This window comes from Sciurus vulgaris (genome assembly GCF_902686455.1).
Source record: "Sciurus vulgaris genome assembly, chromosome: 12".
NCBI lineage: Eukaryota > Metazoa > Chordata > Mammalia > Rodentia > Sciuridae > Sciurus > Sciurus vulgaris.
The window spans coordinates 31,864,005-31,886,337 of NC_136473.1; the positions used below are offsets into that span (position 1 = coordinate 31,864,005).

The 22,333-nt window shown below is 37.9% G+C and overlaps 1 pseudogene across 1 annotated transcript; it reads right to left on the reverse strand.

Annotated features, from left to right (window-relative positions):
• Positions 1-19,846: 19,846 nt before the first annotated feature.
• Positions 19,847-20,217, reverse strand: LOC306641771 (multifunctional methyltransferase subunit TRM112-like protein; annotated as a pseudogene). Its single transcript has one exon. The product of its transcript is annotated as a multifunctional methyltransferase subunit TRM112-like protein (transcript).
• Between the last annotated feature and the right edge of the window lie 2,116 nt (positions 20,218-22,333).

Consider the following 22,333-nt stretch of genomic DNA (forward strand, 5'->3'; position numbering starts at 1 on the left):
GAATGAGACAAGCCCCTCAGAAGGGGATATGGCTAGGAAGCATATGGTTCCCACACAGTGCAGGATAGACTCTGCCAGGCTGAGACCTGAGGGAAGGCTATGTTGGCCTCCACTGGGTGTGGCTGGCCTAGACAGAAGCATGTGAAAGCAATGACAGCTCGAACCCATGAGTATATCCTACAGCATTATACTTAGACAGCTTTCAACACTTTCTGATATATGGGAGCATTGACAATATGGAACATAATTAGTGTTTTCGGCTACCACTTCCAATAAATATATTTTCTACATCCTAATCCTATGATGTACCTCTATCATTTTATTGTTTTTCCTTCTCAAATGCACTCTGATATTTTCTTCTCATGTTTTCCCTACTCTCCTCTTTCTTTCAATTCTGGTTACAGCCCTCTAATAGGTGGCAATCCACAGTGTAAAAAGTTTGGTATAAATGGCTCACTAGGTGTAATGGCCTATTATTTGATATACTTCTTTGCACCCTCTTCCTAAAAGCCTGACCATGGAAACTGGAGCACCATTGTCTCTGACTGTCTGCTATGTGCCAGGGACTGGGCTGGACCCTTTCCATGTGCTGTCTCATTAATCCTCACCCAGCTGTGTGAGTCTGGATGTACCATTCCCATTTTATAAATAAAGAAACTGAAGCTTAGGAATCCAGATCCATATAAATGAAGAAACTGAAGCTTAGGGATCCAGATGCTTGCTCAGTAGGACAGGATGAAGTCAGGATTCAAATCCTGCTCCATCATGCTCTAAAGCTCTGATTACAACATACCACACTTCACAAAAGTTTCTGAAGCAATCACAGCTCACCTAATAGCAGGAATTTTATGAATCTCCTGGAGATAACTCAAGTCCTTGGAGTGTTACAGAACCAAATTTGGGAGGCCTAAACCAAGATAAGAGAAATAGATTGTGGGGAAACTCTCTGGTTTATGTTTATTGCATTTTCTTCTCTGCCCTCTGATAACCTCAGCAAAGGAACTAACAAGGAGTGACCAACAGAGAAAAGGTAAGTAAGAGCCAACAGAATGTTGGCCTAGATAACCACCCACAAGGTGAGTGGACAGGCTGGTGGAAGTGCACTGACCATTTTGGGTGACTCATAATGAGCGGCAGCTGGCTCAGGCTCAGCATCTTCCAAGGCTGGGAACAGTTGATGAATAGTCACATGAAAGACTGCTAGCACAGCCAGAGAAAAGGGAGATACAGCACACAGCTCCTGCTGCTTCATTTTTAAAAATCTTCCAAAATCATGTTATCTGAGACTCTTTGGTGAGAGGGAATCTTATTTGGAAGGGTACCCAAACATACTTAACCCAGGTGTGTGTTCTTCTAGCCCCAAAATTTAAGACACAGTAAATGTGAACAGGTCAGGACCAATGTTCAGCCCCGCAAATTTTCTGCAGAAGGAATGATTTGGAGGAGATTGGCGAGGTCATATTAAACCATTGCTCATTACCTAGATCTCTCCCCAGACCTAAGATAATGCACTATCAACAAACTTCAAGTTCACTGGCCACTCATTGGCAATAGCCACTTCTAACTGGTAATCTCTCTCAGAAATTTGAGGAACAGATGTATGTTTTGCAAATGCAATTAAGTTTTTGCAAACAATAAATAATTTGACAAATGGTCTTTGGGTTTATATTTTTTGTGTGGCATGTTGCATAGGAAAATGTTTATAGTTTAACTTGGCATATCAATTTACATGTAAATATGAGCTATGGTTTTTGTCTAATCATCTCATGTTATTTTCTCGGCATCTCTCAACAATAATACTGCTTAGTACTCTTTGTTTTGCAAGTTCTAAGATTTAAAAAAATCTCCAATGTGCTAAAGAATCCATTGCCTGCTTATGAAACCTAAAAACTTGTGAAAACATGGCACATACTCAAATAGACGTTTGTTTTTAAATATTTTAATAGTGTGCACTGCTGTGTTAGGAACTAAATGTGTATTTATGCCCGAGCTTACATCTATGTGTACTCTACTTTGATAATTCTATCAAAAGATCAAAATTTAAATATCATAAATTATATTTTATACATGTTCTCCTTTTCATGAAATCAAACAGAATACTTGTTTCTTCTCCAAACACATGAGAATATAAACAAGCAACAAATCTAAACTGAAGAAGTACTCACTATTGCATTCCATTAAAAAATGCCCACAGGTGTGGATTAAAATAAGAAATCTTTATGTTTTCTTCAAATTCTAAATGTCTACATTCATGCTTAAGGGAAATGCCAGAATTTGAATAATTGATATTGAATATCCAATGACCATGAAAAGTTTACATTTCGTTGTTATAAAATGACAAGTATGTACCTTGATTAGATCTTGGGTTAAAAACAACAAAAAAAAGAGCTATAAAAGACATTCTTAGGACAACGCTGACAATGTAGACATGAACAGGATACAGAAGTTATCAAATCTTTGTTAATTTTCCTGGGTGTGATAACAGGTCTGTGATTCTTTAAGAAAATGTCCTTGTTTTTAGTGCCTATTATTTTTAGGGGTAAAATGTCATGATACGAAACTGAAATGGTCCAACCATTTTTAGAAATTCTACACAGTTAGATTTAAAATATGAAGTAAATATGGCAAAATATTAAGAGTTGACTCTCAGTGGAAGCATATATACAGATGTAAAGGCCCTCCTCCTCTGTAGGTTCCACATTTACAGATTTAACTAATCTCAGATCAAAAATATTCTTTGAAAAACTGCATCAGTTGTAAAGATGTATACTCTTCTCTTGCTGTTATCCCCTAAACAACACAATATAACTATTTACTTAGTATTTACCTACCATTAAGTATAACATGTACTGTAGACATGATTTGCTAAATACAGGAGAATGTGTGTAACGTTCTATGCACGTACTTCACCATTTTCTCTAAGGGACTTCAGCATCCACTGATTTTGATATGGCAGGTCCTGGAACCAATCCACCTCAGATGTTAAGGGACGACTGTATTATTCTTTGAACCATTTTGAATGCACAAAAATATTCATAATAAAAAGTGACAGAGTGATAAAGAATGTGGATTGACTACAGAATGAAACTAGGTAAAGATAAAATATTGCTTTACATGGACAGCAAATGTTTCATTTTTCTGGGAGCAGTATACATTAGAAAATCAATTTTCCACCATTGACCCAGAGAAATTATGGCTGCCCTTCTGGCTGCGACCACAGGGAACAGCTGATTGACATACACCACCTGAATTAGAGCAGATGCATTGTGCTCCCCAGAGGGTAATCCATGCGGACCAGATTACATGACAACACGCACTCTTAGAAAAATATGGGTTAGGAATTACAGATGCCTTTAAGCCTGGAACCCTCATGGCAGACAGAACCTGCAACTCACCAGGGCTGGTTATCTGGAGACAGTATATCAAGCTATGGCTTGAACTTAAAGCTAAAACAAATATATATAAAACATCACCCCTCCCTGCTCATTCACCCACTAAAAAAGTGGGTTCCACTCTTCCTTTTGTAATCTGCTCAGTAAAGTGGACTATCAGGTTCAATATCAAGCAAAAACCCTAGGAAGCCACCCTAAAAATTTGACTTAAAACTCATCACTTCTGGGCACTACTTCACCACTGAGTCAGAGTGAAACCAATCCTCCTGACTCATCCATGACTCACACTGAACTGACACTAAGCAGAAAGCAGTGGACTTTCAAGTGACCCAAAACAATCAATAACTCCACTTCAGCTACATCTTTTTATGTAATTTTTATTTTTACCAATTCTTTTTCTCTTGTGAATTCAATTCACCATCTAGTCATCTTCATTGCAACTGTTACTTCCTCTTCCTCCTTCCCTTTCCCTCCCAAACCCTCCAGGCCTACCAGAAGCACCCAAAGGCATTGTTATCACTTGGGTTAAACTTCAGGCAGTGAACTGTAAAGAATTCTGATGTGGCCCATAAAGCCTGATGGAGTCAGGCTGTGGGCTGAAGCAGTCACAAGAAGAACAGTTCACTCTCCTTTAGTCAAAGAACAATTACTCTGTTTATGGGATGTGGGGCCCTTTCCCTTCTCCTCACTGCTGCCTGCCTTTGATCTCTAACCAGGCATTTATACCTCTCCTTAAAGGAAGCAGGAGACCTTGACACGGAAATCCCATTTTTGTTCCATGTTTCCCCAATAAGAGGCATGATCTAGGAGGACTGAAGACAACAAGAACTTTGGGGGAAATCTGTGGATTTTGCTTATCCAAGGATGTTCTGAACTCTGTACAGGACATCTGATTTCTTAAAAAGTTTCTGGTCTACCTTTCAGCACTAACTAAACTGACGGAAAAACAAGGAGAATAAAATCTTAAAAAAAAAAAAAAAAAAAAAAAAAGAACTCTTCACCAGAAAGGTAAGAGCACATTACATCTGTTTTATCAAAAATTTGCTGTCTCTGATGACAGACTCCCAGTATAGGGTGAAGCATGGAATCAGACCCTCCATCTCCAGGAGAACTGAGTGAAGCTGCTCTAAGATCCTGGGAAGGTTGAAGCTCTGGCAACTTTCCAGTCAAAAGGCCAGCAATCCAGAGGTCCCTCGGCTACCTCTAGGCCAGGGCAGGCCAGCCCTATAGGGGAACTGGGAAGAAGGCTCACTGTGGAAGGCTCTAGAATCAGAGCCAAGAGCCCACAGCTGAAAACAGTCTCTGGTGGGGATGCTCACAGCAGTGGAAATAAGTGTTCCAAGGCACAAAATAGCCATCTGGAAGTTCTGGCCAACATGGTAATCTGGGCCTCTTCCTGAGGCCCATCCTCTAATGCCTCACTTTCTTTATCTATCAAATAGGGGTCATAATGGTGCCCCCTAACTTGCAGGGTCATTATAAAGATTGAACCAGTATGCATAAACTGCTCAGAACAGGGAGGGCCTAACACATGATAAGCACTACATTACTGTGAAGTACTTGCTATTATAAGGTAGAAGTATGCCTACAGAAAAGCTTGCTAAAGAAAGCTTAACTTCTTTAATCCCCACCTACTACCATGCAGCCAGAAATACCCAATCAACTAGAGCAGACCTACTACTAACCAGCCAGAAATACCCATTTCTCAAATCTCATCTTCCCTGTTTAAGCCCCACAAAGACTGAAGTGGTCTCAGCTAAGGCCAAACAAATGGGACTCTCCCTAGCAATAGGTTCAGGTGTAAAATTGCAAGATGGCAACATCCTATGATTAAAATGGAAATCGACATATGATTAAAATGGAAACCAATCTGACATGCATGTCAGAGCCCACACATTCTCAGTAGGTAAGTTCTGCAACTTCTAATAAATGCCCCTAACTCCACAATGCTGTGAACCTCAAAAACTAACTGGGTAGAAGAGGGAGGCAAATTATCATACACATTAGCAAGACATAAATGCAGTGACCTTCAACAAAGTACATGGCCATCAGCACACCTGGGTGACACCAGTGAGTCAATTTTTCAGAACAGGCAGGTCCACTGACTTTTATGCTCTCATGCTGTGCCACACCTGGCATGCCACACTGACAATACAATAGGGCTTCTTTTCATAGCCTTTGTAGTTGTTCATGTTGAAAGCCATCTTGCAGACCTCCCAATGGAAGCATCCTTTATGCCAATACTGGAAAAAAAAAAAAAAAACATTTAAAATTTTAGTACAATGCCAATTTTGGCCAGGATGAGTACAGAAGGAAGGCTTTTAAGTGCACCACAGTCCTCATACTTGAAAATACTATTATGAAGTAAATGTAAGTAGCAATGTGTTTGCCTTCAGTTCAGTCAATAAAGCAGGCAGCTAGTAGTTTTAAATTAATTCCATTCATCTGCTTATCAGTGAGATCATTCATCCTTTGGTTTTTTTGAGATTGGCTTGTCTCCTTTAGCATAATATTCTCCAATTTCATCCATTTGCCTGCAAATGCCATAATTTTATTATTCTTTATGGCTGAGTAATATTCCATTTTATATATATACCACAGTTTCTTTATCCATTCATCAATTGAGGGACATCTAGTTTGGTTCCACAATCTGGCTATTGTGAATTGAGCAGCTATGAACATTGATGTGGCTGCATCACTGTAGTATGCTGATTTTATTGGCACCAAAATAGACAGGTAGATCAATGGTACAGAATGGAGGACACAGACACAAACCCAAATAAATACAATTTTCTCATACTAGACAAAGGTGCCAAAATCATGCAATGGAGAAAACAGCCTCTTCAACAAATGGTGCTGGGAAAACTGGAAATCCATATGCAGCAGAGTGAAACTAAACCCCTATCTCTCACCCTGCACAAAACTCAACTCAAAATAGATCAAGGACCTTGGAATCAGACCAGAGACCCTGCATCTTATAGAAGAAAAAGTAGGTCCAAATCTTCAACATGTCGGCTTAGGATCAGACTTCCTTAACAGGACTCCCATAGCACAAGAAATAAAAGTAAGAATCAACAACTGGGATAGATTCAAACTTAAAAGCTTTCTCTCAGCAAAGGAAACTATCAGTGATATAGAGAGCCTACAGAGTGGGAGAAAATCTTTGCCACTCGTACTTCAGATAGAGCACTAATTTCCAGAATCTATAAAGAACTCAAAAAACTCTACATCAAGAATACAAATAACCCAATCAACAAATGGGCTAAGGAAATGAACAGACACTTCACAGAAGAAAATGTACAAGCAATCAACAGATATATGAAAAAACGCTCAACATCTCTAGTAATAAGAGAAATGCAAATCAAAACTACCCTAAGATTCCATCTCACCCCAATTAGAATGGTGATTATCAAGAACACAAGCAATAATAGGTGTGGGTGAGGATGTGGGGAAAAAGGTACACTTATACATTGCTGGTGGGGTTGCAAATTAGTGCAGCCACTCTGGAAAGCAGTGTGGAGATTCCTTAGAAAACCTGAAATGGAACGACCATTTGACCCAGCTATCCCACTTGTTGGCCTATACCCAAAGGACTTAAAATGTTCTTTATGCATAGAAATCTGTCAGAGATAGAGTTGATACAAAAGTAGATGAAACAGAATATACATAATTTTACTCTTTTTAAAAGTGTTTATAAATATACATGTATATATGTGTATGTATATATATATGTTGAAATTCTCCCTCTATATATGTATATATATATATATATACATATATATACACATTCATATATGTATACACACACTTATATATACACACACACATTTGCATTAAAAAGTCTGAAAGGTTGTTTTTAAGGTGTTGACATTGTTTACTGCTAAGATAGGTATCTTAGTCCATTCTCATTGCTTATAAAAAATAGGAATTTATTTTTCACCCTTCTGGGGCTGGAATCAAGGTAGGTGCAGGGTCCGGTGAGGGCCCACTTTCTGACTTATAGAGAACAACTTTCTATGTGTCCTGATAGGCTGGAAGGAGTGAGGGGCTTCACTGGAGCCTCTTTTATAAGGGCATAATTTCCTTCAAATGGGCTTGTTGTGGTTTGGATCTTAAATATCCCCCAAAGGACATGAGCTTGGTTGCCAGGCTTTGGCACCATATGGGGATGGCACAACTATCACAGGTGGGACCTCATGAAAGGATGTGAAGTCACTGGGGAATGTGCCCTTGGAGGGAATATTGGGACTCTGGCCCCTCCTTCCTCTCTCTCTCTCTCCTTGCTTCCCAGCTCCAACTTTGCTCCACTATGTGCCACCTGCCACAATGATCTGCCTCACCACAGGCCCAAAGCAACAAGGCCAAGCAGCCAGGGACTTAAATCTCTGAGTCAAAAATAAATCTTGCCTCCATGGGGAGCTGAGGTCCTGGGTTCAATTCCTAGTACCACCAAAAACAAAAATGAACAAACAAACAAACAAAAAAGAAACAATAACAAAAAAACTTTTCTTCCTTATAAATTGATTATCTCAGATATTTTGTCACAGTAACAGAGAGCTAACTAACACAGGGCTCCACTCTCTGACCTAATCAACTCCCAAAGACCTTATGTCATAAGACCATCATCTTGGGGCTTAGGTTTTCAACATTTGGTTTGGGGGCACAACTACACAGATCATAGCAGTGACATTTTTTTCATCTCTCTCTCTCACAGACACACACACTTGCTGCTCAGAATTTTCTAATTTTTCTATACATACATATGTTATGATATTTTTGTATAATAAACAAAATTGTATCAGCATATCACCTATGGTACAGAGAATATGAAATTGGAAAATATTTTTAAAACATTTTAAATGAATAAAGTGTTTCAAAAATATACTTATTTAATCCTGTTTCTTTAATATTTAAGTGCAAATTAGAATCATATCTGTGTAGTAAGATTAAAAATGGAAAAATAGGTTTGGCAGTTTAAATGATTTCTAAAAATTCACTTGACAGGAAGATATGGGACTAGATTCAAATTTAAATAAAACTCATTAAACTCTCAGGCCCAAGTTCATTTTATCACACTTTACTACTTATAAAAATCCTGCTTAATAAGTCTGTACTTTTATCAGTGACTCCACAATGGGCTTAAATACTTTAATTTGCTTTAACCCAAAAGAATGTTAAAAAAACCTAAGTTTTGGATCTTTTTAATACTTCAAATAAGTTATGAGATTTATATTTACATTTGTTTCTATGATATTTAGCTCATTGAGTAATAGAGTTAGGTACAGATTTGATCCCAAATGATGGACTCATTGTGGCGTCAACCCACTCTTTCTGTTAATGTTCTCTCATGGAGTCTCCACCACTTCTGGTCTCCAGAACATACCTATAAAGCTCAGAGCACTTCAATTTAGAAGTGTGCCAATGCAAAGGGGATGGAATTGCCAAGGAGGCCATCAGAGCTTTGCTACTAATTCTTTCAAAGTCTCTGTAGATCACAGTCTTCTTTGAAAATTGTTCCCCAAAAGGTTAGATCAGTGAATTCCTGAAAGTTTGATGTGAACATTCCCTAGTATTCATCTCTACTCTCCTAGTTTTCTAGCCAAAAGCCAAGCTGATTTAATTTCCTCTATGCAAACTAAAGAGAGGAGGTGAGACATATCCTTGGCTCATGGTAGAAGGCATGGCTGATCAATCCTTCCCTGCATTCCCTTTATTTGCTGTTTCTCTAAAAGGTTTATGTGGCAAACAGATGTTATGACGGTTTGGTGATGGAAGAAATGGTGTTGGATATGATGATGGTGATGGAGGAAGAAAACAGGTTTTACAAATAGTAAAGTATATGTATGCACTTTGTTATAAGAGAATTAGGTCAACCTACTGTGAGTAACATTCAAGGCATGAAAGGACAGAATAACCTTTGAAAGACAGACCTTAAGAGACTTCTCCAATGGCAAGAAAAATAGAGAGAAAAGCGAGTAAGTCACAGGAAATGAGATTTTTTTCCAAACACAAGCCAAGATGAAGGCCTTATACAAATGTGAGTTATTCTTAGTTCACCTGTTTTGAGCATACTGGAAAGAATAAAAGTAATCTACAAAGAGTAATGGATTTAAATATGAAAAATTTGCTTCTAGTCCTGGCTGTAACACTCAATGACTGAATGCAATTGGTGAAATGACCTGATCTCACTGTTCCCCCATTTGTTCATCAGTGAAAATGAGGGAACCCCAGCCTCAATCAGGATTGCTGCATATGTAAACAACAATGCAACAAAAGAAACAAAGAGGAATGGAAGTCCTTAGACCATCCAAATGCTGTTTATCTCCTGGCTTTTTGCTATCATTATCCTCTAATATGCTAGGAAGAGTATTAATTCATTAACACTAGCATTGAAAAAAGCTGGTTAGAAAAATGTTTTTGATTTGAATGTCATTTTTATTATCCAGGTTTAACAATGATTAACGATTTCCCCCCCAGGTTATAGAAATGCTTACACTGGAACATATAAATAACCTTCCTAAAATAGGCACAAACTGGAAATGAAATCAAACTGGAGAGGAGGTTATCACTGGGTGACAGGATTTATTTATCTTCTAGTGGTTGAAAGAATATCAGGGAGCGTGGATGAGTGGAGTGAGAAAGAATTTAGTAATGATAAATGTTGGGTCAGTTTACGCTGCTTCTGGACAAATTATGTACCTTGCCTAAACTTCAGTTTTTGTTTTTCTGCCTATAAAAGGATAAAATACTGAGTGTAATGATACCTGTCTTGCAGGGTCAGTGTATGGATTAAGTTAAATTAGTTTAAATAATTCGAAATGTGTGCAGCAGAGCCTAATAATGTAGGTACCAATGAATGTGTTTTGTTATCACATCTCTCCCAATTCCTTCCATACATACTGTTTGCCATATTTTCCCTGTTCCACTTCTGTCTTGGATACAGTCCCTGTATTATAGCCTCCATGTGTCTACCAGGGTGATCTGCACATGGAGGTCCTTTAATGTAAACTCTATCTCATGTCTATCTGATTAAAATAAAATCATCCATTCTTTATGTTGTCTTTGAATTGTTCTATTTATCCTGCAAAGAGGTTCTATTGAACTTAGTATGTAGATGCTTAGGTACCCTGATACCACTGCTGACCCTAAAAGTTACAATAATATGGAGGAACACTATAACAAGGAAATTCAGAGAGCTTATTTGATGTTCTTAACTCCATTTCTTCTGAACAACACCAAAACACAATATTCAATGAAAAGTGTCACTTTTATTTCCCTGGATTAAAAAAGGATTAAGGTTTTCTGAATGTCATTTGTATGTTGTATATGCATGCATAGGTGTGTGTGTGTGTGTGTGTGTGTATGTAAATGTTAATCCCAAGTAAAATCAAATTAAGCATATAGGTGACACTTTTATGCAGACATTTGCAAAGCCAAAGTATTTGAAAATCTCATGTTATATATTTGAAATTTTCTCATAATTTTCTGTCAGGGCTAAATTTTTGTAGATGACATTATTAATCCTTTAAACCATTGCTGTAGAATAGACCTTTTTGTAAGGATGTAAATTTCATTAAACACTGCCCATGCTCAAACCTTTAGCTTTGGTTACTGAACAATTGATATTCGACTAGAATACTGTGCAATTTTAATTAATTAAAATTAAAATTTAAACAATCTCAAGTGGTTAGTGTCTGCTGTATTTGGATAGTACAAACATAGAATATCTTTCTAGATGCAAAACAATACACTTAAAAAAATCTCATTAGATTAAATGCATGAATTGCATAAAGCTGTAATTTAATCTCAGAAGTTCAATAAGCTATGGATTATTTCTACATTAAAAAGCAATAAATAATGTTTCTGTTTCTGCTTTATACACTTCTATATTGATCACCTAAGGAGTTATGGACAGTAAGACTTTGATTAGAAACATTAATTGAATAATGAGGTCCCTGGCATAGGTACTTGGCTATATATCTTAGGTGTGTAAAATTCATCACAGGGATACTTTGTAATTTGGGATAAATGCCAAATGAAAATGAAAACTTAAGTACATTTTGGCAGCTATCATTGAAAAGAGACAAGTTTATTTTTAGTTATGAACATAATTTTAGCTTTCTAAAAGAAGCCCTCTTCAAATTTTTGACCTTGTTCCTTTTATTTATTGTAGTATTTTATTTCCTTAAACAAGGCATATAGAAGGTTAACATGAAACCTGAAAACAGATTCTCAGGGCCAAGCAGAGGTAATTAGTCCAAATAATTAAAACTGAGAATTAGTTCAAGAAAGAACCAATACTTTTTTCTTCACCTGTACAAGTTCCTGATAGGCACTGGATCTTATAAAATGTGGGTATGAATCACTTTTTATCAGTTTGTAAATATGCTCCTAAAAAATTGATTGAGACACTTCTTTATTATTTTTTTAAGAAAAGTGAAATATTATAAGAACATCAAATGTGGTTAAAGAACAAATCTAGCAGCAGCTAAAAATAGTGATGGCAATGTAAACCTTAAGTTTACAGGACATTTAGATCTTCTGATTCATTATCTGATTCATGGATCAATGTTTAAATTGGTCTTGGAGCTACTGAGGAGGAAAATCACATCCAGTCATCTTTTTTTTAAAGATGGAATTTGGTTAATGGGAGGTAATGAAATAATTTCTAATCAAGTAGTTGATTTATATAGCACATTTGAGAATATAAATATATGTGCTATCTTTTAAAATTACTGCAGGCCACAAGCACATGTTGTAAAGTCAAACCTGAGTAATCATCCTGGATAACTTTGGCCTCCACATTTGCTGAGAGGGTGCACACAGTTCAGATGAATCATCTCTTTGGTACAAATTATATGGAAAATTGTCATCTACACCTACTTTGGATCAGAGCTCAAGTCCAAAAAAAAATTTGTGATATTTAATTGTTAAATCTCCAAATTCATTTTCTTTCATTTCACTCATGCATAGAAAGATTAGGTAAATATCAAATCATTCATTCATATTTGATTTTGGTTTTCTTTATGTGGTTCTAGGGAGCAAACACAGGGCCTTGAGCATGCTAGGCAAGTGCTCTACCACCAACCTATACTCACAGCCCTCATTCTATTGTAGTGATGAATGTTGGTAGAAAAAGAAGTCAAACAAAGAAAATTTCTATTTATCCAATTCATACTTGAACCATTCCTGGATGATTCTGCTCTGGTCTGTGGTAGTTCAAGAAAGATTAAATGCTCCTTAATCTTCCAAGTCTAGTGAAATATCAGTCAAATATATAAACTGTTTGAGAGTCACCTGGATGTCCCAATATTTGGAAAAAAATGCATATTTTAAGAAGTGACTTTTGTTCTTAAACACACCAGTAATAATTTGAGTTATTCAAAAACCACTAAATGACATTCCTAATTAAACCTCACGATCTACCCAAGGTTGAACTTTTAGAACATGGTAAATTTGGAAGTGTATTGGAATTTATATAAAAGTAGAATAATTCCTGGTTTTGAAGTTAGGCATTTTGGAATTCAGATCCTGCCTTTCTTAAGATCAGCCACTTATAAATAGCTTCAATTTAGATAAATTTGTTAATTTCTTCAATTCTTAATTTTCTAATTTATAAAATAGTATTGCTGTGAGGATTGAAGGAATGATAAATGCTTAGCAGAGTTTGGGGTATACACAGTAAATGCTCATATGTATTTGAGTATAGGCCAGGGGATCTCCTAATCAAGCACTGGCCTACATTAGTTAATTAAATCCTCAACAATGCCCAAAGAGATTGATAATCAATATTATGTCCATATAAGATATGAAGAAACTGAGGTGTGAAGTGTAATATTTCTAAGATGTTTCCCAACAGAGCTCAGATCAGAACCCAGGTATTTTATCTCCAGAATCTTCATTGCTAACCATTATATCACATTTCTTCTCAAATAATGGCAGGAATTTCTGGTATTATATCTTGCATCAGGAAAACAAACAAAGACACAGACATAGACACAGACACACACACACACACACACACACACACACACACACGTTAAATATCTGAGCTTAATTGGAAAAAAAAGGTAGACTCTAAGATCTGATAGTAATGTTCCCCATAGATAAATATCCCTTTTTGTTTTATTGGGGACCCTATTAATGACACAGACAACAAAGAAAGGTTCTGTGTAAGACTTCAGGAACATTTTACACATCATAGGCTCTAGAAAAATGCCCACATTTTATCTTGAATCAAAAAAAAAAAAAAAAAAAATCACAAGGAAGTGATCAATGGGACCAGAATTTTCTTTCTGCTCTCTGTCATGTGCCATTGTAAAATGTAATTATTTCTATACAGGAGACCATGGTTGAGACATGGGAAATAGGGATGTCCGGGTAGTTATTAAAATCTGTGTTATTTTACTACATACTGATTCATTTCTTTAAACTAGAGCCAAGAAGAAAGCTATTTTCTACCAAAAGTAGAAGCAAGGAAGAATTGTGTATCTCATTCTTCACCATCTATATTTTATGTTAGTAATATTAAAAACAAGATGCTTTTCAGAGCTAATGTTTTTTAATTTAATTTTTAATTTATTTTTTAGTTTGTTTTAATTAGTTATACATGACAGTAGAATGCACTATGATACATCATACATAAATGGAGTATAATTTTTTATTTTTCTGGTTGTACATGATATAGAATTATACCGATCATGTAGTCATATATGTACCTAGAGTAATAATGTTTGATTCATTCTATATTCTTTCTACCCCATGCCTCCTCCCCACCCTTTACTCCTCTCTACCTAATCTGAAGTAACTCTATTCTTCCCCTGACCCCTGCCCTTACTGTGAGTTAGCATCCACATATTAGAGAAAACATTCAGCCTTTGGTTTTTTGGGATTGGCTCCTTTCACTTAGCATGATAGTCTCCAGCTCCATCCATTTACCAGCAAATGCCATAATTTCATTCTTTTTTAAGAGCAAATGTTCTTTTTAAAAGAAGTTTAGGGGCCGGGAGTGTGGCTCAATTGTAGAGCACTTGTCTAGAATGTGTAAAGCCCTGAGTTCAATCCCAGTACTGCAAAAAAAAAAAAAAAAAAAAAAAAAAAAAAAAAAAAGTACAAAGTATGCATAATATTCTGATTTAAAAGTCAACTTCAAACTATCATTGGGAAATAATATCCCCTCCTTACATGTTCATTTTCTTTCTTAAGCACCAATAATTTTCTGGAAGAAGTAGAAATCCTAATTGTTTCTAAAAAGACAATTAAGATTCAGTTTGAGAAAAGAACACTAAAGATTCATCTTAGGAAGTTAAAATCAATTTCCTTTTTATAGACTAAAATTTAATTTGAAAAATTAACAAATGCCCAAATCTATTATTTTATTTTTTTCAATGGAGACAAAACTGGTTTGAGTTTGACAGAAGGTTAAGCTAATTTGGAAAAGACTATTCATGACAGTGAATAACACAGGCATATGAGAATTTTAGAATCTCCATATTGAAAACAGAAATGTCTGGTACAGAGGTAGGGTCGCCATTAATGTTTGCTGAAATACTGGGTGCCAAACAAGGAAGAAAATAAAGTAAAACTTTTCAAATAATTCAAGTATGCTTCTTCAAAAACTTTTCTTATAAAAATATATTCAAATTTATAAAAATAATTCCCAGGCTTTTTAAAATATAGTTAAAGTACATTTGTTCTTTTCTAGGTCAGTGAGAGTCATTTCACATACAATCACCTAAATTGAAAATATTACAAATAACTGCCAACAGGAATGAAAACAAAAATAAAGTTTCACCAGTGTCCATGTCCAGGAGAGCTTTAGTGACATGAGGCCTGTTGTGGACCAACCGGAGCATCTTCGAATGTGTATCGTCCAGGTTCCTTCATGTTCTGTGCTGTTTTTGTTGTAACTCTTGGAATCCAGGTTAATGGCACTGGGGGCTCCTGGAGCCAGAAATTCTTGTCATATCTTCTGAACTCTCAAGGGCACTTCTCTAACAGGCCTTTTCTTCAGGTCGTCCACTGTTAGCCAGAATCTATACAAAATGTGACACTAAGCATTTACTCCAATGGCTTATAATCAGAAAATTCTTGTAATATTTACTCATCATAAACTGTCATGCTGATTCCTGATAGAAAACTCACTTTCTGAGGACTTTCAATATCACAGCCGTACTGACTTTTCCCTGTAAGTTGTATGCAAAGTTAAAAATTACTTTGGAAGGAAATATTGAAAACCACTTAATTGATTGTTATTAGAACCAAATCTGCCAGAGCTCTAACTTTATTGAAGCAAAGAAGCACTGTTAGAGAAGCTTTTATTAGAAAGAAAAAGGAACTAGAAGGGAAATAAGGGTGTGTGGACACAAAGCTTCTGATGGGGGTGGTGTTTAAAGTAGTACATTATTCATTCAGTATTCTTTGGATCTTTTGTCCACTTGAGCAATGAGAGGCATTTCTTCTCTCCTTGGTAAGGGCCAAGGGCCAATAAACTACCACTAAAAAAAAAAAAAAATCTGAATTTAAAAACTGAAGGGAAAAGAAAGAAAGAATGTTGGAGAGAGAGGTCTTGGCAATGCCCCAAAGTGAAGAATATGTGTTTCATTAAGAGCAGATTTTAAAAAAGACAAATCTAAACTCTGAGATTAATTCAGATTCTGAAACCATGAACTAACAAGAGTAAATTATGAATGTTCAGATGAATTTATAGAGTCTCAGAGTTGCCAAAAAAATAGCCGGTAAATTAGCATTCAGTTCTTTGAGTAGGAGTGAAAATATTTAACTCCTTGGCTTTATCTTCTGTATCTGAGTAGTGATTGCACAAAGATAGGACCTCTTGAGAGTTAAGGCAATAATGATCATGTTGCCCTTTAAACTGTAACAAAAGAATGCTTTGAAAGTTTTCTATATGTATAAAGAAAATACAAAAACCAATTTTTTAATCTTAACTCTCCTTCCAACAATTGTTTCTTACTATAAACTTAACTGTCTTGTGCAACCTTTAAATTTACGTAGACATCTTGACATACTTACCTACCAGCAACTTTTGATATTTTTAACCAATGTCTAACTGTATTTGCCAATATTTTATCTGAAAAGAAGGTTAGAGAATTAGTTACGTAAGTGGCAACACCACAGTTTTCAACTCTAAATTTTGACAGGCAATTTCAAACAGGTGTTATATTCTGGCAGTAAAATTTCAAAGTTGACAAAAGCAGAGCGCTCTGAATAGTTAACAAAAAATGAAACTATATTTGAATGTATTATAACCAATATAACTTAAGAACAGCATAGTTTGAACATTCCGCTTACTTTAACAAAATGTAACTTTATTTCAAAAATGTTCCAGAGTTTTTAAACATTCATTCATGGTGAATAACCAAATCCAGAATTACATTTCCCCAGAAATATTTAATTAAGAAAATAAACATATTTTTAAAAATTTTTACTACAATTTCAAAATAAATCCTATCTCCTAACACTATCCCAAGAAAATATCAGTAATATGTGTTTTGATAATAATTTTATCAACTTATGACATATGCTTACACAGATGTAAACACATAGGGAAAACTATAAAAATTTTTCTGAATTAATTTTCCTTTATGGTGATTTTAAATACAGTAGAAAATTCTATGTCACATTATTTTTCTTCTCATCGTGTAATTTATTTACTCAAGCAACTAAAGTTTTGGGGATTTACATAGTATAGATGACAATTATAAGGAAAAAAGACAAGTCATATGGAATGCTATCAATAAAACAATTATTGCAAACTCATCTATAATGTCTCTAAGCACCTATTCACCTATTTCCTGGCCTGGAGGTCTTTCTTCAGCGTTAATGTGCATACACATCACCTGGTCCTCTTGTTGCCATAAATTCTGAGTTTCTCTGACCTTCATCACCAGGCCACTTGTGAGAAACACTGGTCAGGATTCTGTGAACATTCCTGAACTTGAGTCCAGCATTTCCTTGTGACAGGACTGCACTTCTGGCACCACCACCAGAGCGATGTCTCCTTGCTCTGTCCCGTGGAGGGTTGACATCAGTGTCTCATTACCAGTTAACATTAATGTTGGTCTTGTGCTTCACTGTGTAGTTACTATCTTATTTTTCCCATTGTGATTTATAAATATCATAGCAGAGATACTTTGGGATTAGGTAATACCACAGCTTGGAGGAGGCATGACAATTAAATGCAGAAGTAGTCCTGCACTAGATACTGAAACAAAAGAGGACATTAGTGCCAGGGGCAGTGGTGCTTGTTTGTTATCCCAGCAGCTCTGGAGGCTGAGGCAGGAGGATCACAAGTTCAAAGCCAGCCTCAGCAACTTAGCAAGGCCCTAAGCAACTCAGCAACACCCTATCTCTAAATATATCTATATAAAAGGACTGGGGATGTGGTTCAATGATTAAGCACCTCTGGGTTCAAACCCAAGTTGTAGATTCTGATTCCATTTAAGTCTGGTGAGCCTGAAAGTCTGCATATCTCAAACTCAAACAAAGTGATGCTGATCAATGCTGTGGGAGTGCCATGGACCACTCTGCTAGCAAGACTGGCAGACAGAGCTATGTCCTGCACAACCTGCAAGCATGAGACTCACTGGACTGCATCGGGCTATACTCCAAGTGTAGCCATCACTGACTGCAGATCTGCCTCAAACCGAGCCAATTGCCCAGTGTAGCTCAGTGCACCTGGTCCTGGGAGAAGCCAAATGAGGTCTGAAATTGTAATATTTGCTGCACATGTCTGACTGGCTTTCCCCAGCTAAGCCAGGACCATTCTCTCAACTTAAGGAGACCACAGGGACTATGGACCTGACACCAGTCGTCTTCCAAGACCTCAAGGAGGCAAGAGAGTGGCATGAAGAGAACAGGTTTTGAATTCCTGCTCAAGATGACTGGCCAATTGTTCCATTAAAAAGATTTTTAATAGACATAATAAACCCACAAGAAAGAGAATGCACAGGCAAGCAAAAGGCTTCACTAATTTCCAACGGACAGAGGATCCAATCCAGGCAACACAGGGAGTGGGGCTCTAGACCCCACAGAAGCCCATAGGCAGGTTGAAGGCCTCGGCAGAGGGGGCCGGGCCTGCCTTCCAACATCACCCTCTCCTAAGGCCCCCACGAAGAAAGTGGAGCAGACTCCAGGTAAAGAGGGCTTCTAGAGAAAAGATGCACAAACTAGAGAGAAACGTGTGATCTGACATCTTACTGTAACAAGCTCCCAGGGAAAACCCACCCATTTTCAAAACCAGCCCCACACAGACCAAGGGTTCTGTGCCAGCTTCCTTTTGCCTTAGACAATAATAATACAAATACTGGACCAGGACCTGCCATGCAAGGCAAGAAGACAACATTTATCCCCTACACACACACACACACACACACACACACACACACACACACACAAACTGCAATTAAACAAGAAATCCAAACACAAAGAGATCTGAATAGTTTCCTTACGGAATTAACACATAAAACAGTAGTCTACTGTAAGGGTAGGGCACATACACTCTTAGAAACTGCTTGTAGAAATAAAAATTTAAAACAAAACTAGGCACCATAGGACACCACTGTAATCCTAGTTACTTGGGAGAATGAGGCAGAAGAATCACAAATGCAAGGCCAGCCTGGACAACTTTGCAGGGCCTAAACAATTTAAGACCCAGTCTCAAAACAAAACCAAAAAAAAAAAACTAAAAGGGCTGAGAGAGGAATGAAAAGTTATGCTCCATTTGTGTACAATGTGTCAAAATGCATTCTACTGTCATGTACAACTAATTAAAAAAAAAAAAAAAAAAAAAAAACCAAAAGGACTGGGAATGTAAAGCGCTCCTGGGTTCAACCCCAGTAGTGGGGGGGGGGGGGGGGCGTAAAAACAGAATTATAGAACAAATCGAAGTCCTCTCCTGGAAATGAGAATTAAAATGGCACATGAAAGGTAAAGACAAGGTTGAAGGGGTGAATACAATTTTGTCTTCCTCAAAGAGGGAAGAGCAAAATGGGAGGGGAAAAAGCTCTTCAGGGATTCCAGAGAAGTGCTCAGAGCTGAAGGACCCAGAGCTGAAGGACAGGCCGCAGGGTTAAAGAGTGGGACTCCATATACTTGGGCGCACTATAAAATGTCACAAAGCCTAAGAGAAGATCCTAAGGACGCCCCGGGAGGGAAGAGGCTCTCTCTCCAAAGGGAGTAAGATATTCCTGGCAGAGGTTCTCACTGAAGTGATGCAGACAGGCACGGTGAAAGCAAGTCAGGTGCACAATAAGAAACACTACCGGGATGGGACCTGTGCTGGCCTGAGGAGTAACTGATCCGGATTAGATAGGACGGAGGGCTCGGGAGGCAGCAGAACTGGACACCACCCTGGAGGAGTCACTACGGAAGGAGTCCGTGGGGGCGGAAAATGGATATACACTGTCACAGAAGGTAAAACTGGTGCCTGGCAGTTAAGCCTCAGTTTCCTCATCATTCAGCAGCATGCTGGGGATCCCGCGGCTGATGGGGAACAGTCGTCCTGACTCCGGGCATTGCAAGGTGCGCTCCAGCACGTCCACCTCCAGAAGCACGTGGTGCACCTTTCTGAGAAAGGTTCTCGTAGCTCTCCAACGGCTCTCTGGGAACCTCCACCAGGGGCAACTGCTGGTGAGAGGCGGTATCCACCGCCCCTAGAAGCGCCGCCCACTCCACCTTGGGTATCATGGGCGCCATGAGGTCGGGGTTGACACAAACTTCAGTGGCCTGGAGGCGCAGGGGGAAGCCACGGAGTCATCACCCCCAGCACATGTGAGCTCAGCGGCTTGTGGGTGAGCAGCTTCATGTTGCCATACGTGATCTTCCACTCCATTTGTCTTCTTTTGAAATGTGCCTGTTCAGGTCTTTTGCCCATTTTTAAATTCGATTATTTATTTTCTTGCTATTGAGTTGAGTTCTTTATATATATTAAACTCCTGGTCAGGCATATGGTTTGCAAATCTTTTCTTCTGTTTCATAAGTTGTTATTATTTCCTTTGTGTGCAGAGTTCTTTGTGGTACTGGGAATTGAATCTGGGGGCAGTTTACCTCTGAGTCATATCCGCAGGCCTTTTTAATTTTAGTTTGAGACAGTGTTTCATTAAGTTCCTTAGGGTCTTACTAAATTGCTGAGGTTGGCCTAGAACGTGTGATCCTCCTGTCTCAATCTCCTGAGTCACTAGGATTACAGGTGTGTGCCACCGCATCTAGCTCTGTAGATTTTTAATTTGAGAAAGTCTCATTTATCTGCTTTTGCTTTTGTTGCCTGTGGTTTTGGGGATCATATCCAAAATACTGATAATAATGATGGTGATGGTGATGATGATGGTGATGATGATATAGTCCAGGTCAATGTTGTGGAACTTTCTCCCTGTTTTCTTCTAGTGGTTTTATAGTTTCAGGTATTATGTTTAAGTCTTTAATCCATTTTGAATTGATGTTTGCATGTAGTGTGAGATAAGTGTCCAAGTTCATTCTTCTGCATGTGAATATTTCATTTTCCTTGTACCATTTATTGAACAGACTATTCATTGTGTATTATTGGTAACTTTGTCAAATATAAACTGACCATAAGTGTATAGATATACTCTGGGCCCTTCATTCTGTTCCATTGGTCTATGTGTTTGTTTTTATGCCAGATATAAACAATTGGAACTAATAAATTAATTCAGTAAAGTTGCTGGGTACAAAATTAATGTAAAAATTTTATCTTATTGAAAGAATATTATTAAACCCATTTTACAGGTGAGGAAATTGAGGTTCTATCAACTAAGCACCTTATCTGGGTTTATATGGCCAGCAAAAAGCAAAACCTGGATTTGCATCCACAGCTGTATGATGCTCAGATTCTGCATTTTTTCTTCTTTTTTTTAGTAGCTGGGTAATGTCAACTTTAAGGCTTTCCAATTATTAGTAGGCAGTTTGTTTTTAGCACTCACTGGCTTTGTTGGCTATGTTTGGGAGAGCTGTTCAACACCCTTAAATAAATAACTAGTTGCTGCTCCTCATTTGAGGTCAAACCAGATCCAGTAAACTTTGCAAGAAGCGGCTCCTTGGCAAATCTACACCTGCAGTTTGAAGAGTTATTCCCTGTGACTTTTCAGCTGTGGCTCATGTTTGGCCTGTTTTCTCTTCTCCTGGCTGGCCCTGGCTGGCTTCTCACTCCTCTCTCTAGGACTTCTGTAAATTGTGTCAAGGTCACCCAATGCAGTGACCACCCCTGACTTGTTACCTCTTTGGGAGATGCCAGTCTCTGGGATGCTGCAAAAAGTCCTCCTCAACAAGTGCACACACCATGTGCCCAGAGGTAGTTACGGAGACTTAGCATCAGGGCCCCGTGGGCAGGACTCTTCCGGGGACATTGTGTTTGTGCAGTAGTAGTGTCTGTGATTAGCAAAAGTACATTTTGATGGTGGTTGTGTGGGGACACTATCTTTCTCTTCTTCCTCTCCTTGTCACTGTGCCCCTCCAGTCAGGTGACACTGGAGGTGGCCACAGGCATGTTGGGGTCTGGCTAAGGAGAAGTAGAGCTGGTAGTTCATAGTCACACTATAGACAGTCACTGGTGGTTCAGGGGAAGAACGGGCTTCAGGAGTGCCCTACTGCTCGCTGGGCAGCACACCTGGTGTTGTGCAAGGAAGACAGAGAGCCAGAGACTGAAGTGCAATGTGAACCTGTCACCTGAACTGATGCTGCAAGGAGGCAGGGAGTGAGAAGGAACTGGTAGAGCCAGAAGCTCATCCACAGAAAACCATTTCAGTGGTGGGCCAGCCAGTAAGCCATTAGGTCCCCAGTTTTCAATTCTGCAGGTATTTCAATGAAATTGACACAGGTGCATTAAAATGAGTTTGAAATCATGATCTAGACCTTGTGTATCATATTAATTGATATTATTATACATATTCCACTATAATTGTGTTACC